Raw genomic sequence first — 21,552 nt, 5'->3', positions numbered from 1 at the left:
TTTAGGGTTGTACCTGGTGGGTTCCTTGATGATTTGTGTGAGATTGAGGGCATCTAGCTTAGATTGTAGGACGGACGGGGTGTTAAGCATATCCCAGTTTAGGTCACCTAACAGAACGAGCTCTGAAGATAGATGAGGAGCATTCAATTCACATATGGGGTCCAGGGCACAGCTGGGAGCTGAGGGGGGTCTATTACAGGCGGCAACAGTGAGAGACTTATTTCTGGAGATATTAATTTTTAGAATTAGAAGCTCGAACTATTTGGGCATATACCTGGAAAGTATGACAGAACTTTGCAAGTTATCTCTGCAGTAGATTGCAACTCCTCCCCCTTTGGCAGTTCTATCTTGACGGAAAATGTTGTAGTTGGGTATGGAAATCTGACCTTCTTAAGCCAGGATTCAGACACGGCAAGGACTTCAGGGTTGGCGGAGTGTGCTAAAGCAGTGAGTAAAACAAACTTAGGGAGGAGGCTTCTGATGTTGACATGCATGAAACCAAGGCTTTTTCGATTACAGAAGTCAACAAATGAGAGTGCCTGGAGACACGCAGGGCCTGGGTTAACCTCCACATCACCTGAGGAACAGAGGAGGAGTAGGATGAGGGTATGGCTACAGGCTATCAAAACTGGTCGTCTAGTGCGTTGGGGACAGAGAATAAAAGGAACAGATTTAGAAGTAGTAGATTTAGAAGTGTATTCTACTATATCTTAGTAGAATAGATTCAGGGCAGAATGTGCAGACAGGGGTATGGTGGGGTGCGGGTACAGTGGAGGTAAGCCCAGGCACTGAGTGATGATAAGAGAGGTTGCATCTCTGGACGTGCTGGTTTTACTGGGTGAGGTCACAGCATGTGTGGGGGGTGGGACAAAGGAGGAATCTGAGGCATGTAGAGTGGCACTAGGGGCTCCACTGTAAACTAAAACAATGATAACTATCCTAAACAACAGTATCCACGGCATATTGACATTTGAGAGAGACAAAATGCGAGGCATAAAGCTATCACAGGTGTTGATTGGGAGAGCTAGCTAAGACAACAACAGGTAAGACAACAACAGCTAATCAGCTAAGACAACAACAACAGGTCAAATGGCAATGAATGGGCAGAGAGGGTCGGTTAACTACACACAGGGCCTGAGTTTGGGGCGAGGGCCGACAGATAAACAAAAAAATAAAAAATAATGGAGTACTGTGACAAATGAACAGTCCAGCAGGCATCAGCTATGTAGCCAAGTGATAATAGGGTCCAGTGAACAGCAATAGATGGAACAGGGAAGCTGCGGGGTAGTTGTTACTACGCTAGCACGCGGGACACATGGCGTTTAAAGTTAGCAGGCCGGGTAAGTAGAAGCGTCTGCTCCGACGTCCGGCAACGGCCGGTTGAGAGCACAGCGGGTGGAATTACGTCTGCGGACCAGTCGTGGTGGTACGGCGGGGCACCGTGTCGACAAAGGGTCCGGGCCAGATGGCGAAAGAGGTATTGTAGTTGTAGTAATTTTGTTTGCTAGCCGAGAGATGCGCCTGGCTCGTGGCTAACTGGTGCTAGCTTTGGGGCAGGGGCATTAGCCACTATAGCCACTCGGTAACAGCTACCTAGATGATCCGCTTCAAAGGTCCAGAGCTTACGGCAAGTATACGGTGGAGTATTGGATTCTAGCCGTGTCCGGGAGGCATCGGCTGGGTAGCCGGGTGATCACAGAGTGGGCCTGGCTCAGGGCTAGCTTCGGGGCTGGGTCACTCGGTGGCAGCTAGCTAGTTGTGATGATCAGGAGTAATGGTCCAGGGTTTACGGCAGGAATCCGACGGACAAGTTCTGGCCTGGTTTAGATCTTATCTGTCAGAAAGATATCAGTTTGTCTCTGTGGATGGTTTGTCCTCTGACAAATCAACTGTAAATTTCGGTGTTCCTCAAGGTTCCGTTTTAGGACCACTATTTTTTTCACTATATATTTTATCTCTTGGGGATGTCATTTGAAAACATAATGTTAACTTTCACTGCTATGCGGATGACACACAGCTGTACATTTCAATGAAACATGATGAAGCCCCAAAAATGCCCTCACTAGAAGCCTGTGTTTCATACATAAGGAAGTGGATGGCTGCAAACTTTCTACTTTTAAACTCGGACAAAACAGAGATGCTTGTTCTAGGTCCCAAGAAACAACGAGATCTTCTGTTGAATCTGACAATTAATCTTGATGATTGTACAGTCGTCTCAAATAAAACTGTGAAGGACCTCGGCGTTACTCTGGACCCTGATCTCTCTTTTGACGAACATATCAAGACTGTTTCAAGGACAGCTTTTTTCCATCTACGTAACATTGCAAAAATCAGAAACTTTCTGTCCAAAGATGATGCAGAAAAATTCATCCATGCTTTTGTTACTTCTAGGTTAGGCTACTGCAATGCTCTACTTTCCGGCTACCCGGATAAAGCACTAAATAAACTTCAGTTAGTGCTAAATGCGGCTGCTAGAATCCTGACTAGAACCAAAAAAATTGATTATATTACTCCAGTGCTAGCCTCCCTACACTGGCTTCCTGTTAAGGCAAGGGTTGATTTCAGGATTTTACTGCTAACCTACAAAGCATTACATGGGCTTGCTCCTACCTATCTTTCCGATTTGGTCCTGCCGTACATACCAATACGTACGCTACGGTCACAAGACGCAGGCCTCCTAATTGTCCCTAGAATTTCTAAGCAAACAGCTGGAGGCAGGGCTTTCTCCTATAGAGCTCCATTTTTATGGAATGGTCTGCCTACACATGTGAGAGATACAGACTCGGTCTCAACCTTTAAAACTTCTTATGGCTGCAATCCTGTTAACAGGATCGATATGACAACAGCCAGTGAAAGTGCAGGGCGCCAAATTCAAACAACAGAAATCTCATAATTGAAATTCCTCAAACATACAACTATCTTATACCATTTTAAAGGTAATATTTCTTGTTAATCCCACCACAGTGTCCGATTTCAAAAAGGCTTTGCAGCGAAAGCACCACAAACGATTATGTTAGGTCACCGCCAAAGACAGACATTTTCCAGCCAAAGACAGGAGTCACAAAAAGCAGAATTAGAGATAAAATTAATCACTAACCTTTGATGATCTTCATCAGATGACACTCATAGGACTTCATGTTACACAATACATGTATGTTTTGTTCGGTAAAGTTCATATTTATATAAAAAAATCTCAGTATACATTGGCGCGTTATGGTCAGTAGTTCCAAAAATACTCATCATAAACGTTGATCAAAGATCAAGTGTTATACATGGAATTTTAGATCCACTTCTCATTAAGTCTTTATTGAAGACTAATTTCTTCAGTAGTTCCTATGATTGAGTGTAGTCTGGCCCAGGAGTGTGAAGGTGAACGGAAAGGCTCTGGTGCAACGAACCTACATACGTGAGTGCTATGGGTCGGTAGTCATGGTTGGTAGTCATGTACGTACGGTCACTGTGGGGACGATGTCATCAATGCACTTATTGAGGAAGCCAATGACTGATGTGGTGTACTCCTCAATGCCATTGGAGGAATCCCGGAACCTCAGGCGAGCAATAGCTCGAGACTTCCTTAGATATCGTGCACCAGCTGTTATTTACAAAAATACATAGTCCGCCACTCCTTGTCTTACCAGATGCCGCATTTATATCCTGCCGGTACAGCGTATAACCAGCCAACTGTATGTTGATACTGTCGTCGTTCAGCCACGACTCCGTGAAGCATAAGATACTACAGTGTTTAATGTCGCATTGGTAGTTTAATCTTCATAAATGGGACTGTATGTCCCCATGCACACTGAACAAAAACATGTCCCTATGTATTCTAAACAAAAAACATAAACGCAACATGCAACAATTTCAACAATTTTACTGAGTTACAGTTCATATAAGGAAATCAGTCAATTGAAAAAAATTCATTAAGCCCTAATCTAGGGATTTCACATAACTGAGCATGGGCGCAGCCATAGGTGGGCCTGGGAGGGCATAGGCCCACCCACTCAGGAGCCAGGCCCATCCACTGGGGAGAAGGTCAAGCCAATCAGAATATGTTTTTTTCCACAAAAGGGCTTAACTTCTTCTGGCTGGTTATACGCTGTACCGAAGCCGGGCACAATATGACAACAGCCACTTCAAGTGCAGGGCGCGAAATTCAAAATATATTTTTTTGAAATATTTAACTTTCACACATTAACAAGTCCAATACAGCATTTGAAAGATAAACATCTTGTGAATCCAGCCAACATGTCCGATTTTTAAAATGTTTTACAGCGAAAACACCACGTATATTTATGTTAGCTCACCACCAAATACAAAAAAGGACAGACATTTTTCACAGCACAGGTAGCATGCACAAAACCAACCTAACTAACCAAGAACCAACCAAACTAACCAAGAAACAACTTCATCAGATGACAGTCTTATAACATGTTATTCAATAAATCTATGTTTTGTTCGAAAAATGTGCATATTTGAGCTATAAATCAGTTTTACATTGCAGCTACCATCACAGCTACCGTCAGAAATGGCACCGAAGCAGCCAGAGTAATTACAGACACCAACGTCAAATACCTAAATACTCATCATAAAACATTTCTGAAAAATACATGGTGTACAGCAAATGAAAGACAGGCATCGTGTGATTCCAGCCAATATTTCCGATTTCTTAAGTGTTTTACAGCGAAAACACAATATAGCATTATATTAGCTTACCACAATAGCCAGAAACACAAGCCATTCCCCAGCAGCAAAAGTTAGCGATCGTAACAAACCAGCAAAAGATATATAATTTTTGACTAACCTTGATAAGCTTCATCAGATTACAGTCCTATAACATCAGGTTATACATACACTTATGTTTTGTTCGAAAATGTGCATATTTAGAGCTGAAATCAGTGGTTATACATTGTGCTAACGTAGCATCTTTTTCCCACAACGTCCGGATATTTTTCTGACACTCAACTATTCTGACCAAATAACTATTCATAAACGTTACTAGAAAATACATGTTGTATAGGAAATGATAGATACACTAGTTCTTAATGCAATCGCCGTGTTAGAATTCTAAAAATAACTTCATTACGATATGCAGTTTACGTTATGGCGAGAGCGTGCCCAAAACCTGGCCGCAAACTACTAGTACAACATGTTCGACAGATATATGAAATAACATCATAAAATGGGTCCTACTTTTGACGATCTTCCATCAGAATGTTGTACAAGGGGTCCTTTGTCCAGAACAATCGTTGTTTGGATTTAGAATGTCCTCTTCTCCAGTCAATTAGCACGGAAAGCTAACAAAGTGGCGCGAAGCTCTCCTTCCTGAACAAAGGCACACAACGCAACACGCCTAACGTCCCGAATAAATTTCAATAATCTAATAAAACTATATTGAAAAAACATACTTTACGATGATATTGTCACATGTATGAAATAAAATCAAAGCCGGAGATATTAGTCGTCTATAACGACAGCTGTACAGAAGGCAAAACCAGGTCCCTTCACGCGCTCTCCAGAAAACAGGAAACTGGTGACACGTCATACAAAGAGCATTTATTCGACCCCAGATCAAGTTATACACTCCATTTCTTCTCTCACTGCCTGTCGACATCTAGTGGAAGACGTATGAAGTGCATGTATATCAAGGACATTTATAGGCAGGCCCTAGAACAGAGCATCGATTTCAGATTTTCCACTTCCTGTCAGGAAGTTTGCTGCAAAATGAGTTCTGTTTTACTCACAGATATAATTCAAACGGTTTTAGAAACTAGAGAGTGTTTTCTATCCAATAGTAATAATAATATGCATATTGTACGAGCAAGAATTGAGTACGAGGCCGTTTGAAATGGGCACCTTTTATCCGGCTACTCAATACTGCCCCTGCAGCCCAAACAGGTTAATTACAGACAGAAATACTCCTCAGTTTTATCAGCTGTCCAGGTGGCTGGTCTCAGACTATCCCCCAGGTGAAGAAGCCAGATGTGGAGGTCCTTGGAGGGCGTGGTTACTCGTGGTCTGCAGTTGTTAGGCTGGTTGGACGTACTAACAAATTCTCTAAAACGATGTTGGAGGAAGTTTATGGTAGAGAAATTATCATAAAATTATTTGGCAACAGCTCTGTTCGACATTCCTGTAGTCAGTACGCCAATTACACGCTACCTCAAAACTTGAGACATCTGTGGCATTGTGTTGTGTGACAAAACTCCACATTTTAGAGTGACCTTTAATTGACCCCAGCACAAGGTGCACCTGTGTAATGATCATGCTGTTTAATCAGCTTCTTGATATGCAACACCTGTCAGGTGGATGGATTATCTTAGCAAAGGAAAAATGCTCACTAACAGGGATGTAAACAAATTTGTGCACAAAATTTAAGAGAAATAAGCTTTTTGTGCGTATGGAACATTTCTGGGATCTTTTATTTCAGCTCATGAAACATGGGACAAACACTTTACATGTTGCGTTTATATTTGTGTTCAGTATAAAAGAACATAAAGAAATGTTTAGTTGTCCAGCCCTTCTTGGAAAGAGGAATCATTAGAAGCAGCCACTGTAATTGTTTACCAGTCTCGGATGTTTAGTTGTCCAGCCCTTCTTGGACAGAGGAATCATTAGAAGCAGCCACTGTAATTGTTTACCAGTCTCGGATGTTTAGTTGTCCAGCCCTTCTTGGACAGAGGAATCATTAGAAGCAGCCACTGTAATTGTTTACCAGTCTCGGATAGACAACGCACAATAACATAGCTTCCATGAAACTGTGGAAAATAGACCGTCCCCGTTTTGAAAACCCCGCCTTCGAGGGTGGGAACACAATTGGACAAGGAAGTAGGGCTCCCTTCTTTACAAAGCCAGGGAAAATGAGTCAACCTGCAATATCCTGGCAGATAGGAACATTCCTCCAATGGCATTGAGGACTACACCACATCAGTCATTGGCTTCCTCAATAAGTGCATCGATGACATAGGATAGGATAAGTCCAATGTCTCTATTGAACAAGGACAACCATATCTACTCGCTGCTAGCGTGACCATGCAATCTGCCAAACACAAAGGCCACAAAAATAGAGCTATAGTGTATAATTATGTCTGAAACACCTCTCATCACGCATAATTATGTCTGAAACAGCCTCTCATCACTCATAATTATGTCTGAAACACCTCTCATCACTCATAATTATGTCTGAAACACCCTCTCATCACGCATAATTATGTCTGAAACACCCTCTCATCACGCATAATTATGTCTGAAACACCTCTCATCACTCATAATTATGTCTGAAACACCCTCTCATCACGCATAATTATGTCTGAAACACCTCTCATCACTCATAATTATGTCTGAAACACCTCTCATCACTCATAATTATGTCTGAAACACCCTCTCATCACTCATAATTATGTCTGAAACACCCTCTCATCACTCATAATTATGTCTGAAACACCTCTCATCACTCATAATTATGTCTGAAACACCTCTCATCACTCATAATTATGTCTGAAACACCCTCTCATCACGCATAATTATGTCTGAAACACCCTCTCATCACTCATAATTATGTCTGAAACACCCTCTCATTGCTCATAATTATGTCTGAAACACCCTCTCATCACGCATAATTATGTCTGAAACAGCCTCTCATCACTCATAATTATGTCTGAAACACCTCTCATCACTCATAATTATGTCTGAAACACCCTCTCATCACGCATAATTATGTCTGAAACACCCTCTCATCACTCATAATTATGTCTGAAACACCCTCTCATTGCTCATAATTATGTCTGAAACACCCTCTCATCACGCATAATTATGTCTGAAACACCTCTCATCACTCATAATTATGTCTGAAACACCTCTCATCACTCATAATTATGTCTGAAACACCCTCTCATCACTCATAATTATGTCTGAAACACCCTCTCATTGCTCATAATTATGTCTGAAACACCTCTCATCACTCATAATAATGTCTGAAACACCTCTCATCACTCATAATTATGTCTGAAACACCCTCTCATTGCTCATAATTATGTCTGAAACACCCTCTCATCACTCATAATTATGTCTGAAACACCCTCTCATTGCTCATAATTATGTCTGAAACACCTCTCATCACTCATAATTATGTCTGAAACACCTCTCATCACTCATAATTATGTCTGAAACACCTCTCATCACTCATAATTATGTCTGAAACAGCCTCTCATCACTCATAATTATGTCTGAAACACCCTCTCATCACTCATAATTATGTCTGAAACACCCTCTCATCACTCATAATTATGTCTGAAACAGCCTCTCATCACTCATAATTATGTCTGAAACAGCCTCTCATCACTCATAATTATGTCTGAAACACCTCTCATCACTCATAATTATGTCTGAAACACCCTCTCATCACTCATAATTATGTCTGAAACACCCTCTCATCACTCATAATTATGTCTGAAACAGCCTCTCATCACTCATAATTATGTCTGAAACACCCTCTCATCACTCATAATTATGTCTGAAACACCTCTCATCACTCATAATTATGTCTGAAACACCTCTCATCACTCATAATTATGTCTGAAACACCCTCTCATCACTCATAATTATGTCTGAAACAGCCTCTCATCACTCATAATTATGTCTGAAACAGCCTCTCATCACTCATAATTATGTCTGAAACACCTCTCATCACGCATAATTATGTCTGAAACAGCCTCTCATCACTCATAATTATGTCTGAAACACCTCTCATCACTCATAATTATGTCTGAAACACCCTCTCATCACGCATAATTATGTCTGAAACACCCTCTCATCACGCATAATTATGTCTGAAACACCTCTCATCACTCATAATTATGTCTGAAACACCCTCTCATCACGCATAATTATGTCTGAAACACCTCTCATCACTCATAATTATGTCTGAAACACCTCTCATCACTCATAATTATGTCTGAAACACCCTCTCATCACTCATAATTATGTCTGAAACACCCTCTCATCACTCATAATTATGTCTGAAACACCTCTCATCACTCATAATTATGTCTGAAACACCTCTCATCACTCATAATTATGTCTGAAACACCCTCTCATCACGCATAATTATGTCTGAAACACCCTCTCATCACTCATAATTATGTCTGAAACACCCTCTCATTGCTCATAATTATGTCTGAAACACCCTCTCATCACGCATAATTATGTCTGAAACAGCCTCTCATCACTCATAATTATGTCTGAAACACCTCTCATCACTCATAATTATGTCTGAAACACCCTCTCATCACGCATAATTATGTCTGAAACACCCTCTCATCACTCATAATTATGTCTGAAACACCCTCTCATTGCTCATAATTATGTCTGAAACACCCTCTCATCACGCATAATTATGTCTGAAACACCTCTCATCACTCATAATTATGTCTGAAACACCTCTCATCACTCATAATTATGTCTGAAACACCCTCTCATCACTCATAATTATGTCTGAAACACCCTCTCATTGCTCATAATTATGTCTGAAACACCTCTCATCACTCATAATAATGTCTGAAACACCTCTCATCACTCATAATTATGTCTGAAACACCCTCTCATTGCTCATAATTATGTCTGAAACACCCTCTCATCACTCATAATTATGTCTGAAACACCCTCTCATTGCTCATAATTATGTCTGAAACACCTCTCATCACTCATAATTATGTCTGAAACACCTCTCATCACTCATAATTATGTCTGAAACACCTCTCATCACTCATAATTATGTCTGAAACAGCCTCTCATCACTCATAATTATGTCTGAAACACCCTCTCATCACTCATAATTATGTCTGAAACACCCTCTCATCACTCATAATTATGTCTGAAACAGCCTCTCATCACTCATAATTATGTCTGAAACAGCCTCTCATCACTCATAATTATGTCTGAAACACCTCTCATCACTCATAATTATGTCTGAAACACCCTCTCATCACTCATAATTATGTCTGAAACACCCTCTCATCACTCATAATTATGTCTGAAACAGCCTCTCATCACTCATAATTATGTCTGAAACACCCTCTCATCACTCATAATTATGTCTGAAACACCTCTCATCACTCATAATTATGTCTGAAACACCTCTCATCACTCATAATTATGTCTGAAACAGCCTCTCATCACTCATAATTATGTCTGAAACAGCCTCTCATCACTCATAATTATGTCTGAAACAGCCTCTCATCACTCATAATTATGTCTGAAACAGCCTCTCATCACTCATAATTATGTCTGAAACAGCCTCTCATCACTCATAATTATGTCTGAAACACCTCTCATCACTCATAATTATGTCTGAAACACCTCTCATCACTCATAATTATGTCTGAAACACCCTCTCATCACGCATAATTATGTCTGAAGCACCCTCTCATCACTCATAATTATGTCTGAAACACCCTCTCATCACTCATAATTATGTCTGAAACAGCCTCTCATCACTCATAATTATGTCTGAAACAGCCTCTCATCACTCATAATTATGTCTGAAACACCTCTCATCACTCATAATTATGTCTGAAACACCCTCTCATCACTCATAATTATGTCTGAAACACCCTCTCATCACTCATAATTATGTCTGAAACACCCTCTCATCACTCATAATTATGTCTGAAACACCTCTCATCACTCATAATTATGTCTGAAACAGCCTCTCATCACTCATAATTATGTCTGAAACACCCTCTCATCACTCATAATTATGTCTGAAACACCTCTCATCACTCATAATTATGTCTGAAACAGCCTCTCATCACTCATAATTATGTCTGAAACTGCCTCTCATCACTCATAATTATGTCTGAAACAGCCTCTCATCACTCATAATTATGTAGCGAGACTGGAAAACCACCCCTAATAGTGGGTGCATTCGTATGCACAGGCGTTACTGACGCCCTGCCAGGTCTTACACCGCCTGGATAGGTATTTTATGTATCAGTATGTTAGGGTTAGGGTTAGGGTTAGGGTTCAATCTGTCAGTCGATGACACAGTCGATGATGTGGAACGCAACCATGTGTTGATGCAACGCGACCCTTATCTAGAGGTGAAGTTTCCCTTTAATGTAATGCAATCAGGAATTTAGTAGAACACGATTTAGACCTGACTGTAATCTCTCATTCTCTCTCTCTCTGCATCTCTCTCTCCCTCTCTCTCTCCCTCTCTCCCTCTCTCTCTGCATCCCTCTCTCCCTCTCCCTCTCTCTCCCTCTCTCTCCCTCTCTCTCTGCATCTCTCTCTCCCTCTCTCTCTCCCTCTCTCCCTCTCTCTCTGCATCCCTCTCTCCCTCTCCCTCTCTCTCCCTCTCTCTCCCTCTCTCTCTGCATCTCTCTCTCCCTCTCTCTCTCCCTCTCTCCCTCTCTCTCTGCATCCCTCTCTCCCTCTCCCTCTCTCTCCCTCTCTCTCCCTCTCTCTCCCTCTCTCTCTGTATCTCTCTCTCCCTCTCTCTCCCTCTCCCTCTCTCTCCCTCCCTCCCTCTCCCTCTCTCTCCCTCTCTCTCCCTCTCTCTCACACACAGACGGTAGGCGTGCCCAACTTCCCAGACTCTTGATCAAGTGCAGAAGAACCATTTGCACAGAAGGCAATTAAAAGCTTTAGTGGTTCCTGCCATCAGATGAGTGGTTTGGGGCCCCAGCCTGATCCCAGACCGCTCCCAGACACTAGCTTATTGGACAGGGCCACTCTGAGCCAGACCGCTCCCAGACTCTAGCTTATTGGACAGGGCCACGCTGACCCAGTGAAATGGCATCAGTAATGCACACCAAATAGACTCCAGGTAGCCTGTGAGAGCCAAATGGAAGGCATCTGCATTAATCAACAATAAATGATGCTGGCTGTAATGTGTGGAGGGATGCACCTGTCTGCCCCGTAATGTGATGGACAAATATACTGGTAAACACTTTTCAAATCTCCTGTTAAAGTCAACAAATGAGATTAGAGATAGGATTAAATATCTCCAAATGGTAGACATACTGTAGAATGGTACGGTGGTCCTAAGGCGTAAACAACAGTGCAGGCACCATAAAAGGGAACATTGAAATACTCCAAACATAAAGAATGCTAGCGATGTAGATTTGTTTCAACAGACCATTAAACTCAAGGTTATCTGACATGAGTGGCAACGTTTTGAAATGTAGTGACAGTTTGAACATTACAAATATTTAAATGCTCCAAACATAAAGAATGCTACAGATAAAAACATGTTTTACAGACACTATTCATATGTAGTATTAACCCAGCATGTCTGTTTTCCTGTGTCCTACGTAGGTATGTCTAACTCCTGAGAGAGTTGTTTTTATCAAATGAATCATCACTGTCCGTTTTTATCAAATGAATCATCACTGTCCTGAGAGAGTTGTTTTTATCAAATGAATCATCACGGTCCTGAGAGAGCTGTTCATAGCAAATGAATCATCACTGTCCTGAGAGTTGTTCTTATTAAATGAATCATCACTGTCCTGAGAGAGTTGTTCATACCAAATGAATCATCACTGTCCTGGGAGAGTTGTTCTTATTAAATGAATCATCACTGTCCTGAGAGTTGTTCTTATTAAATGAATCATCACGGTCCTGAGAGAGTTGTTCTTATTAAATGAATCATCACTGTCCTGGGAGAGTTGTTCTTATTAAATGAATCATCACTGTCCTGAGAGTTGTTCTTATTAAATGAATCATCACTGTCCTGAGAGAGTTGTTCTTATTAAATGAATCATCACTGTCCTGGGAGAGTTGTTCTTATTAAATGAATCATCACTGTCCTGGGAGAGTTGTTCTTATTAAATGAATCATCACTGTCCTGACAGAGTTGTTCTTATTAAATGAATCATCACTGTCCTGAGAGTTGTTCTTATTAAATGAATCATCACTGTCCTGAGAGAGTTGTTCTTATTAAATGAATCATCACTGTCCTGGGAGAGTTGTTCTTATTAAATGAATCATCACTGTCCTGGGAGAGTTGTTCTTATTAAATGAATCATCACTGTCCTGAGAGAGTTGTTCATAGCAAATGAATCATCACTGTACTGAGAGTTGTTCTTATTAAATGAATCATCACTGTCCTGAGAGAGCTGTTCATAGCAAATGAATCATCACTGTCCCGAGAGTTGTTCTTATTAAATGAATCATCACTGTCCCGAGAGTTGTTCTTATTAAATGAATCATCACTGTCCTGAGAGTTGTTCTTATTAAATGAATCATCACTGTCCTGAGAGAGTTGTTCTTATTAAATGAATCATCACTGACCTGGGAGAGTTGTTCTTATTAAATGAATCATCACTGTCCTGAGAGAGTTGTTCTTATTAAATGAATCATCACTGTCCTGAGAGAGTTGTTCTTATTAAATGAATCATCACTGTCCTGAGAGAGTTGTTCTTATTAAATGAATCATCACTGTCCTGAGAGAGTTGTTCTTATTAAATGAATCATCACTGACCTGGGAGAGTTGTTCTTATTAAATGAATCATCACTGTACTGAGAGAGTTGTTCTTATTAAATGAATCATCACTGACCTGGGAGAGTTGTTCTTATTAAATGAATCATCACTGTACTGAGAGAGTTGTTCTTATCTCTGATCACGTGCCATAGCGGCTGCGAAAGTTTTAGCAGGCTCTTAGCACTTCATATCTGGCTTAAAGACTACTGCCACTCTGTTGGCATAACTTTATAGACTACTGCCACTCTGTTGGCATAACTTTATAGACTACTGCCACTCTGTTGGCATAACTTTATAGACTACTGCCACTCTGTTGGCATAACTTTATAGACTACTGCCACTCTGTTGGCATAACTTTATAGACTACTGCCACTCTGTTGGCATAACTTTATAGACTACTGCCACTCTGTTGGCATAACTGTATAGACTACTGCCACTCTGTTGGCATAACTGTATAGACTACTGCCACTCTGTTGGCATAACTTTATAGACTACTGCCACTCTGTTGGCATAACTGTATAGACTACTGCCACTCTGTTGGCATAACTGTATAGACTACTGCCACTCTGTTGGCATAACTTTATAGAATACTGCCACTCTGTTGGCATAACTTTATAGACTACTGCCACTCTGTTGGCATAACTTTATAGACTATTGCCACTCTGTTGGCATAACTTTATAGAATACTGCCACTCTGTTGGCATAACTGTATAGACTACTGCCACTCTGTTGGCATAACTGTATAGACTACTGCCACTCTGTTGGCATAACTTTATAGACTACTGCCACTCTGTTGGCATAACTGTATAGACTACTGCCACTCTGTTGGCATAACTTTATAGACTACTGCCACTCTGTTGGCATAACTTTATAGACTCCTGCCACTCTGTTGGCATAACTTTATAGACTACTGCCACTCTGTTGGCATAACTTTATAGAATACTGCCACTCTGTTGGCATAACTTTATAGACTACTGCCACTCTGTTGGCATAACTTTATAGACTCCTGCCACTCTGTTGGCATAACTTTATAGACTACTGCCACTCTGTTGGCATAACTTTAAAGACTACTATCACTCTGTTGGCATAACTTTATAGAATACTGCCACTCTGTTGGCATAACTTTAAAGACTACTGCCACTCTGTTGGCATAACTTTATAGACTACTGCCACTCTGTTGGCATAACTTTATAGACTACTGCCACTCTGTTGGCATACCTTTATAGACTACTGCCACTCTGGTTCATTCCTGAATTATTAAGTCATTAAGTTCCTAAGTTTGTTTTATTCACTGCCCTAGCACACTCTGCCAACCCGGATGTCCTAGCCGTGTCTGAATCCTGGCTCAGGAAGACCACCAAAAACCCAGAAATGTCCATCCCTAACTATAACATTTTCCAACAAGATAGAACTGCCCAAGGGGGCGGTGTTGCAATCTACTGCAGAGATAGCTTGCAGAGTTCTGTCTTACTATCCAGGTCTGTACCCCAACAACTCGAGCTTCTACTTTTAAAAATCCACCTTTCCAGAAACAAGTCTCTCACCATTGCCGCTTGCTATAGACCACCCTCTGCCCCCAGATGTGCCCTGGACACCATATGTGAACTGATTGCCCCCCATCTATCTTCAGAGCTCGTGCTGCTAGGTGACCTAAACTGGGACATGCTTAACACCCCGGCCATCCTACAATCTAAGCTTGATGCCCTCAATCTCTCACAAATCATCAATGAACACACCAGGTACAACCCCAAATCCGTAAACACGGGCACCCTCATAGATATCATCCTAACCAACTTGCCCTCCAAATATACCTCTGCTGTTTTCAACCAAGATCTCAGCAATCACTGCCTCATTGCCTGCGTCCGTAACGGGTCTGCGGTCAAACGACCACCCCTCATCACTATCAAAAGCTCCCTAAAACACTTCAGCAAGCAGGCCTTTCTAATCGACCTGGCCCGGGTATCCTGGAAGGATATTGACCTCATCCCGTCAGTAGAAGATGCCTGGTCATTCTTTAAAAGTGTCTTCATCACCATCTTAAATAAGTATGTCCTTTCAAAAAATTTAGAACCAGGAACAGATATAGCCCTTGGTTCTCTCCAGACCTGACTGCCCTTGACTTCCCCCGCACCAAAAAATCCTGTGACGTCCGGCATTAGCATCGAATAGCCCTCGTGATATGCAACTTTTCAGGGAAGTTAGGACCAAATATACACAGGCAGTTAGGAAAGCTAAGGCTAGCTTTTTCAAGCAGAAATTTTGCATCCTGTAGCACAAACTCAAAAAAGTTCTGGGACACTATAAAGTCCATGGAGAAAAAGAGCACCTCCTCCCAGCTGCCCACTGCACTGAGGCTAGGAAACAATGTCACCACCGATAAATCCACTATAATTGAGAATTTCAATAAGCCTTTTTCTAGGGCTGGCCATGCTTTCCACCTGGCTACCCCTACCCCGGTCAACAGCCCTGCAGTCCCCACAGCAAATCGCCCAAGCCTCCCCCATTTCTCCTTCACCCAAATCCAGATAGCTGATGTTCTTAAAGAGCTGCAAAATCTGGACACCTACAAATCAGCCGGGCTAGACAATCTGGATGTGAGGGTGTTGGTGAATGAAAAAAATGCAGAGTCAGGCGCAGGACACAGATATGAGTATAGTCCGAATGTTTACTCAAAAATAAAGATGATGTTCTAACAAGGAAAACACAAAATAATCCAAAGCACAAGAACACGAACCCACATGACAAACAATAACGCACAAAACAGAGAGGGAAGCCAGAGGGTTAAATAAGGAACATAATTAATGGAATAGAAATCAGGTGTGTATGATGAAGACAAAACACTGGACCCTCGTGACACTGGACCCTCTCTTTTTAAAATGATCTGCCGAAATTTTTGCAACCCCTATTACTAGCCTGTTCAACCTCTCTTTCGTATCGTCTGAGATTCCCAAAGATTGGAAAGCTGCCGCAGTCATCCCCATCTTCAAAGGGGAGACACTCTAGACCCAAACTGCTACAGACCTATATCTATCCTACCCTGCCTTTCTAAGGTCTTCGAAAGCCAAGTTAACAAACAGATTACCGACCATTTTGAATCCCACTGTACCTTCTCCGCTATGCAATCTAGTTTGTGGACTACAGGAAAAGGAGCACCGAGCATGTCCCCATTCTCATCGACGGGGCTGTAGTGGAGCAGGTTGAGAGCTTCAAATTCCTTGGTGTCCACATCAACAACAAACTAGAATGGTCCAAACACACCAAGACAGTCGTGAAGAGAGCACGACAAAGCCTATTCCCCCTCAGGAAACTAAAAAGATTTGGCATGGGTCCTGAGATCCTCAAAAGGTTCTACAGCTGCAACATCGAGAGCATCCTGACCGGTTGCACCACTGCCTGGTACGGCAACTGCTCGGCCTCCGACCGCAAGGCACTACAGAGGGTAGTGCGTACGGCCCAGTACATCACTGGGGCAAAGCTGCCTGCCATCCAGGACCTCTACACCAGGCGGTGTCAGAGGAAGGCCCTAAAAATTGTCAAAGACACCAGCCGCCTCAGTCATAGACTGTTCTCTCTACTACCGCATGGGAAGCGGTACCGGAGTACCAAGTCTAGGACAAAAAGGCTTCTCAACAGTTTTACCCCCAAGCCAAATGGTTACACGGACTATTGTGTGCCTCCCCCAACGCCTCTTTTACGCTGCTGCTACTCTCTGTTTATCTTATATGCATAGTCACTTTAACTATACATGCATGTACATACTACCTCAATTGGCCCGACAAACCAGTGCTCCCGCACATTGGCTAACCGGGCTATCTGCATTGTGTCCCACCACCCGCCAACCCCTCTTTTTACGCTACTGCTACTCTCTGTTCATCATATAGGCATAGTCACTTTAACCATACCCACATGTACATACTACCTCAATAAGCCTGACTAACCGGTGTCTGTATGTAGCCTTGCTACTCTTTTTTAAAATGTCTTTTTAATGTTGTATTTTTTCTTTACCTACCTACCTACCTACCTACCTACCTACCTACCTACCTACCTACCTACCTACCTACCCACCCACCCACCCACCCACCCACCCGGACCTCTGGCAGTCTCTATGGGGGTGCCACAGGGTTCAATTCTCGGGCCGACTCTCTTCTCTGTATACATCAATGATGTTGCTCTTGCTGCTGGTGATACTCTGATCCACCTCTACGCTGACGACACCATTCTGTATTCTTCTGGCCCTTCTTTGGACACTGTGTTAACAAACCTCCAGACGAGCTTCAATGCCAGACAACTCTCCTTCCGTGGCCTCCAACTGCTCTTTAATGCAAGTAAAACTAAATGTATGCTCTCCAACCGATCACTGCCCGCACCTGCCCGCCCGTCCAGCATCACTACTCCGGATGGTTCTGACTTAGAATATGTGGACAACTACAAATACCTGTATGTTTGTTTACTCCATGTGTAACTCTGTGTTGTTGTATGTGTCGAACTGCTGTGCTTTATCTTGGCCAGGTCGCAGTTGTAAATGAGAACTTGTTCTCAACTCACCTACCTGGTTAAATAAAGGTGAAAGATTTTTTTATTTTTTATTAATAAAATAGATGATGCTTGGGTCAAGGCCAGGAACACAGGCTTAGGCCCGGACTGGCAAGCTTTTAAACAACTGAGGAGTCATTGTGTAAAACAAATCAGAAAGGCTAAATCTGATTATTATGTAACTGCTCTTTCGGATTGTAATGGGACCCCGGCTAAATTCAGGAAAACTCTCAAATCCCTGAAGGGTTCTACTTTCTCTTATCTGCACAACAAATTAATTCAGACACTAGCCTCATTTCGGGGAAAAAATCCATCACTTTCCATCGTATTTCAGCGGGCGATCTCTTTGAAATAACTTCTAAGCCAATTCACAATGATATTGGGCTAGATGCTGATAGGGGAAACTTGATGAATGATCAGAGAAATGATAGTCAGAGCTTTTCTTTTCGACTGGTCTTCTCTGGTTGCCTGACCCTGCTGAGACCCCTGTCACCATCTGATCCTGCTGGGACACCCGTCACCATCTGATCCTGCTGGGACACCCGTCACCATCTGATCCTGCTGAGACACCCGTCACCACCCTGCTGGGACACCCGTCACCATCTGACCCTGCTGGGACACCTGTCACCACCCTGCTGGGACACCTGTCACCATCTGATCCTGCTGGGACACCTGTCACCATCTGATCCTGCTGGAACACCTGTCACCATCTGATCCTGCTGGGACACCCGTCACCATCTGACCCTGCTGGGACACCCGTCACCCTCTGATCCTGCTGGGACACCCGTCACCATCTGACCCTGCTGGGACACCTGTCACCATCTGATCCTGCTGGGACACCCGTCACCATCTGATCCTGCTGGGACACCCATCACCATCTGACCCTGCTGGGACACCCGTCACCATCTGATCCTGCTGGGACACCCGTCACCATCTGATCCTGCTGGGACACCCGTCATCATCTGATCCTGCTGGGACACCTGTCACCATCTGACCCTGCTGGGACACCCGTCACCATCTGATCCTGCTGGGACACCTGTCACCATCTGATCCTGCTGGGACACCCGTCACCATCTGATCCTGCTGGGACACCTGTCACCATCTGATCCTGCTGGGACACCTGTCACCATCTGATCCTGCTGGGACACCTGTCACCACCTGACCCTGCTGGGACACCTGTCACCACCTGATCCTGCTGGGAAACCTGTCACCATCTGACCCTGCTGAGACACCCGTCACCACCCTGCTGGACACCCGTCACCATCTGATCCTGCTGGGACACCCGTCACCATCTGATCCTGCTGGGACACCCGTCACCATCTGATCCTGCTGGGACACCTGTCACCATCTGATCCTGCTGGGACACCCGTCACCACCCTGCTGGGACACCCGTCACCATCTGACCCTGCTGGGACACCCGTCACCATCTGATCCTGCTGGGACACCCGTCACCATCTGATCCTGCTGGGACACCTGTCACCATCTGACCCTGCTGGGACACCCGTCACCATCTGATCCTGCTGGGACACCCGTCACCATCTGATCCTGCTGGGACACCCGTCACCATCTGACCCTGCTGGGACACCCGTCACCATCTGATCCTGCTGGGACACCCGTCACCATCTGACCCTGCTGGGACACCCGTCACCATCTGATCCTGCTGGGACACCTGTCACCATCTGATCCTGCTGGGACACCTGTCACCACCTGATCCTGCTGGGACACCTGTCACCATCTGATCCTGCTGGGACACCTGTCACCACCCTGCTGGGACACCTGTCACCATCTGATCCTGCCTGGACACCTGTCAGCATCTGATCCTGCTGGGACACCTGTCACCATCTGATCCTGCTGGGATACCTGTCACCATCTGATCCTGCTGGGACACCCGTCACCACCCTGCTGGGACACCTGTCACCATCTGATCCTGCCTGGACACCTGTCACCATCTGATCCTGCTGGGACACCTGTCACCATCTGATCCTGCTGGGACACCTGTCACCATCTGATCCTGCTGGGACACCCGTCACCATCTGATCCTGCTGGGACACCCGTCACCATCTGACCCTGCTGGGACGCCCGTCACCATCTGACCCTGCTGGGACACCCGTCACCATCTGATCCTGCTGGGACACCTGTCACCATCTGATCCTGCTGGGACACCTGTCACCACCCTGCTGGGACACCTGTCGCCATCTGACCCTGCTGGGACACCCGTCACCATCTGACCCTGCTGGGACACCCGTCACCATCTGACCCTGCTGGGACACCCGTCACCATCTGATCCTGCTGGGACACCCGTCACCATCTGATCCTGCTGGGACACCCGTCACCATCTGATCCTGCTGGGACACCCGTCACCATCTGACCCTGCTGGGACACCCGTCACCATCTGATCCTGCTGGGACACCCGTCACCATCTGATCCTGCTGAGACACCCGTCACCATCTGACCCTGCTGGGACACCCGTCACCATCTGATCCTGCTGGGACACCTGTCAACACCCTGCTGGGACACCTGTCACCACCCTGTGGGACACCTGTCACCACCTGACCCTGCTGGGACACCTGTCACCATCTGATCCTGCTGGGACACCTGTCACCATCTGATCCTGCTGGGACACCTGTCACCACCCTGCTGGGACACCCGTCACCATCTGATCCTGCTGGGACACCCGTCACCATCTGATCCTGCTGGGACACCCGTCACCATCTGATCCTGCTGGGACACCTGTCACCATCTGACCCTGCTGGGACACCTGTCACCATCTGATCCTGCTGGGACACCTGTCACCACCCTGCTGGGACACCTGTCACCACCCTGCTGGGACACCCGTCACCATCTGATCCTGCTGGGACACCTGTCACCATCTGATCCTGCTGGGACACCTGTCACCATCTGATCCTGCTGGGACACCTGTCACCACCCTGCTGGGACACCCGTCACCATCTGACCCTGCTGGGACACCCGTCACCATCTGACCCTGCTGGGACACCTGTCACCATCTGATCCTGCTGGGACACCTGTCACCCTCTGACCCTGCTGGGACACCCGTCACCATCTGACCCCGCTGGGACACCCGTCACCATCTGATCCTGCTGGGACACCTGTCACCATCTGACCCTGCTGGGACACCTGTCACCACCCTGCTGGGACACCCGTCACCACCCTGCTGGGACACCTGTCACCATCTGACCCTGCTGGGACACCCGTCACCATCTGACCCTGCTGGGACACCCGTCACCATCTGATCCTGCTGGGACACCTGTCACCATCTGACCCTGCTGGGACACCCGTCACCATCTGATCCTGCTGGGACACCTGTCACCACCCTGCTGGGACACCCGTCACCATCTGACCCTGCTGGGACACCCGTCACCATCTGACCCTGCTGGGACACCCGTCACCATGTGACCCTGCTGGGACACCCGTCACCATCTGATCCTGCTGAGACACCCGTCACCATCTGACCCTGCTGGGACACCCGTCACCATCTGATCCTGCTGGGACACCTGTCACCATCTGACCCTGCTGGGACA

This window comes from Salvelinus namaycush, chromosome 19 (genome assembly GCF_016432855.1).
Source record: "Salvelinus namaycush isolate Seneca chromosome 19, SaNama_1.0, whole genome shotgun sequence".
NCBI lineage: Eukaryota > Metazoa > Chordata > Actinopteri > Salmoniformes > Salmonidae > Salvelinus > Salvelinus namaycush.
This window is presented reverse-complemented; position numbering follows the sequence as displayed.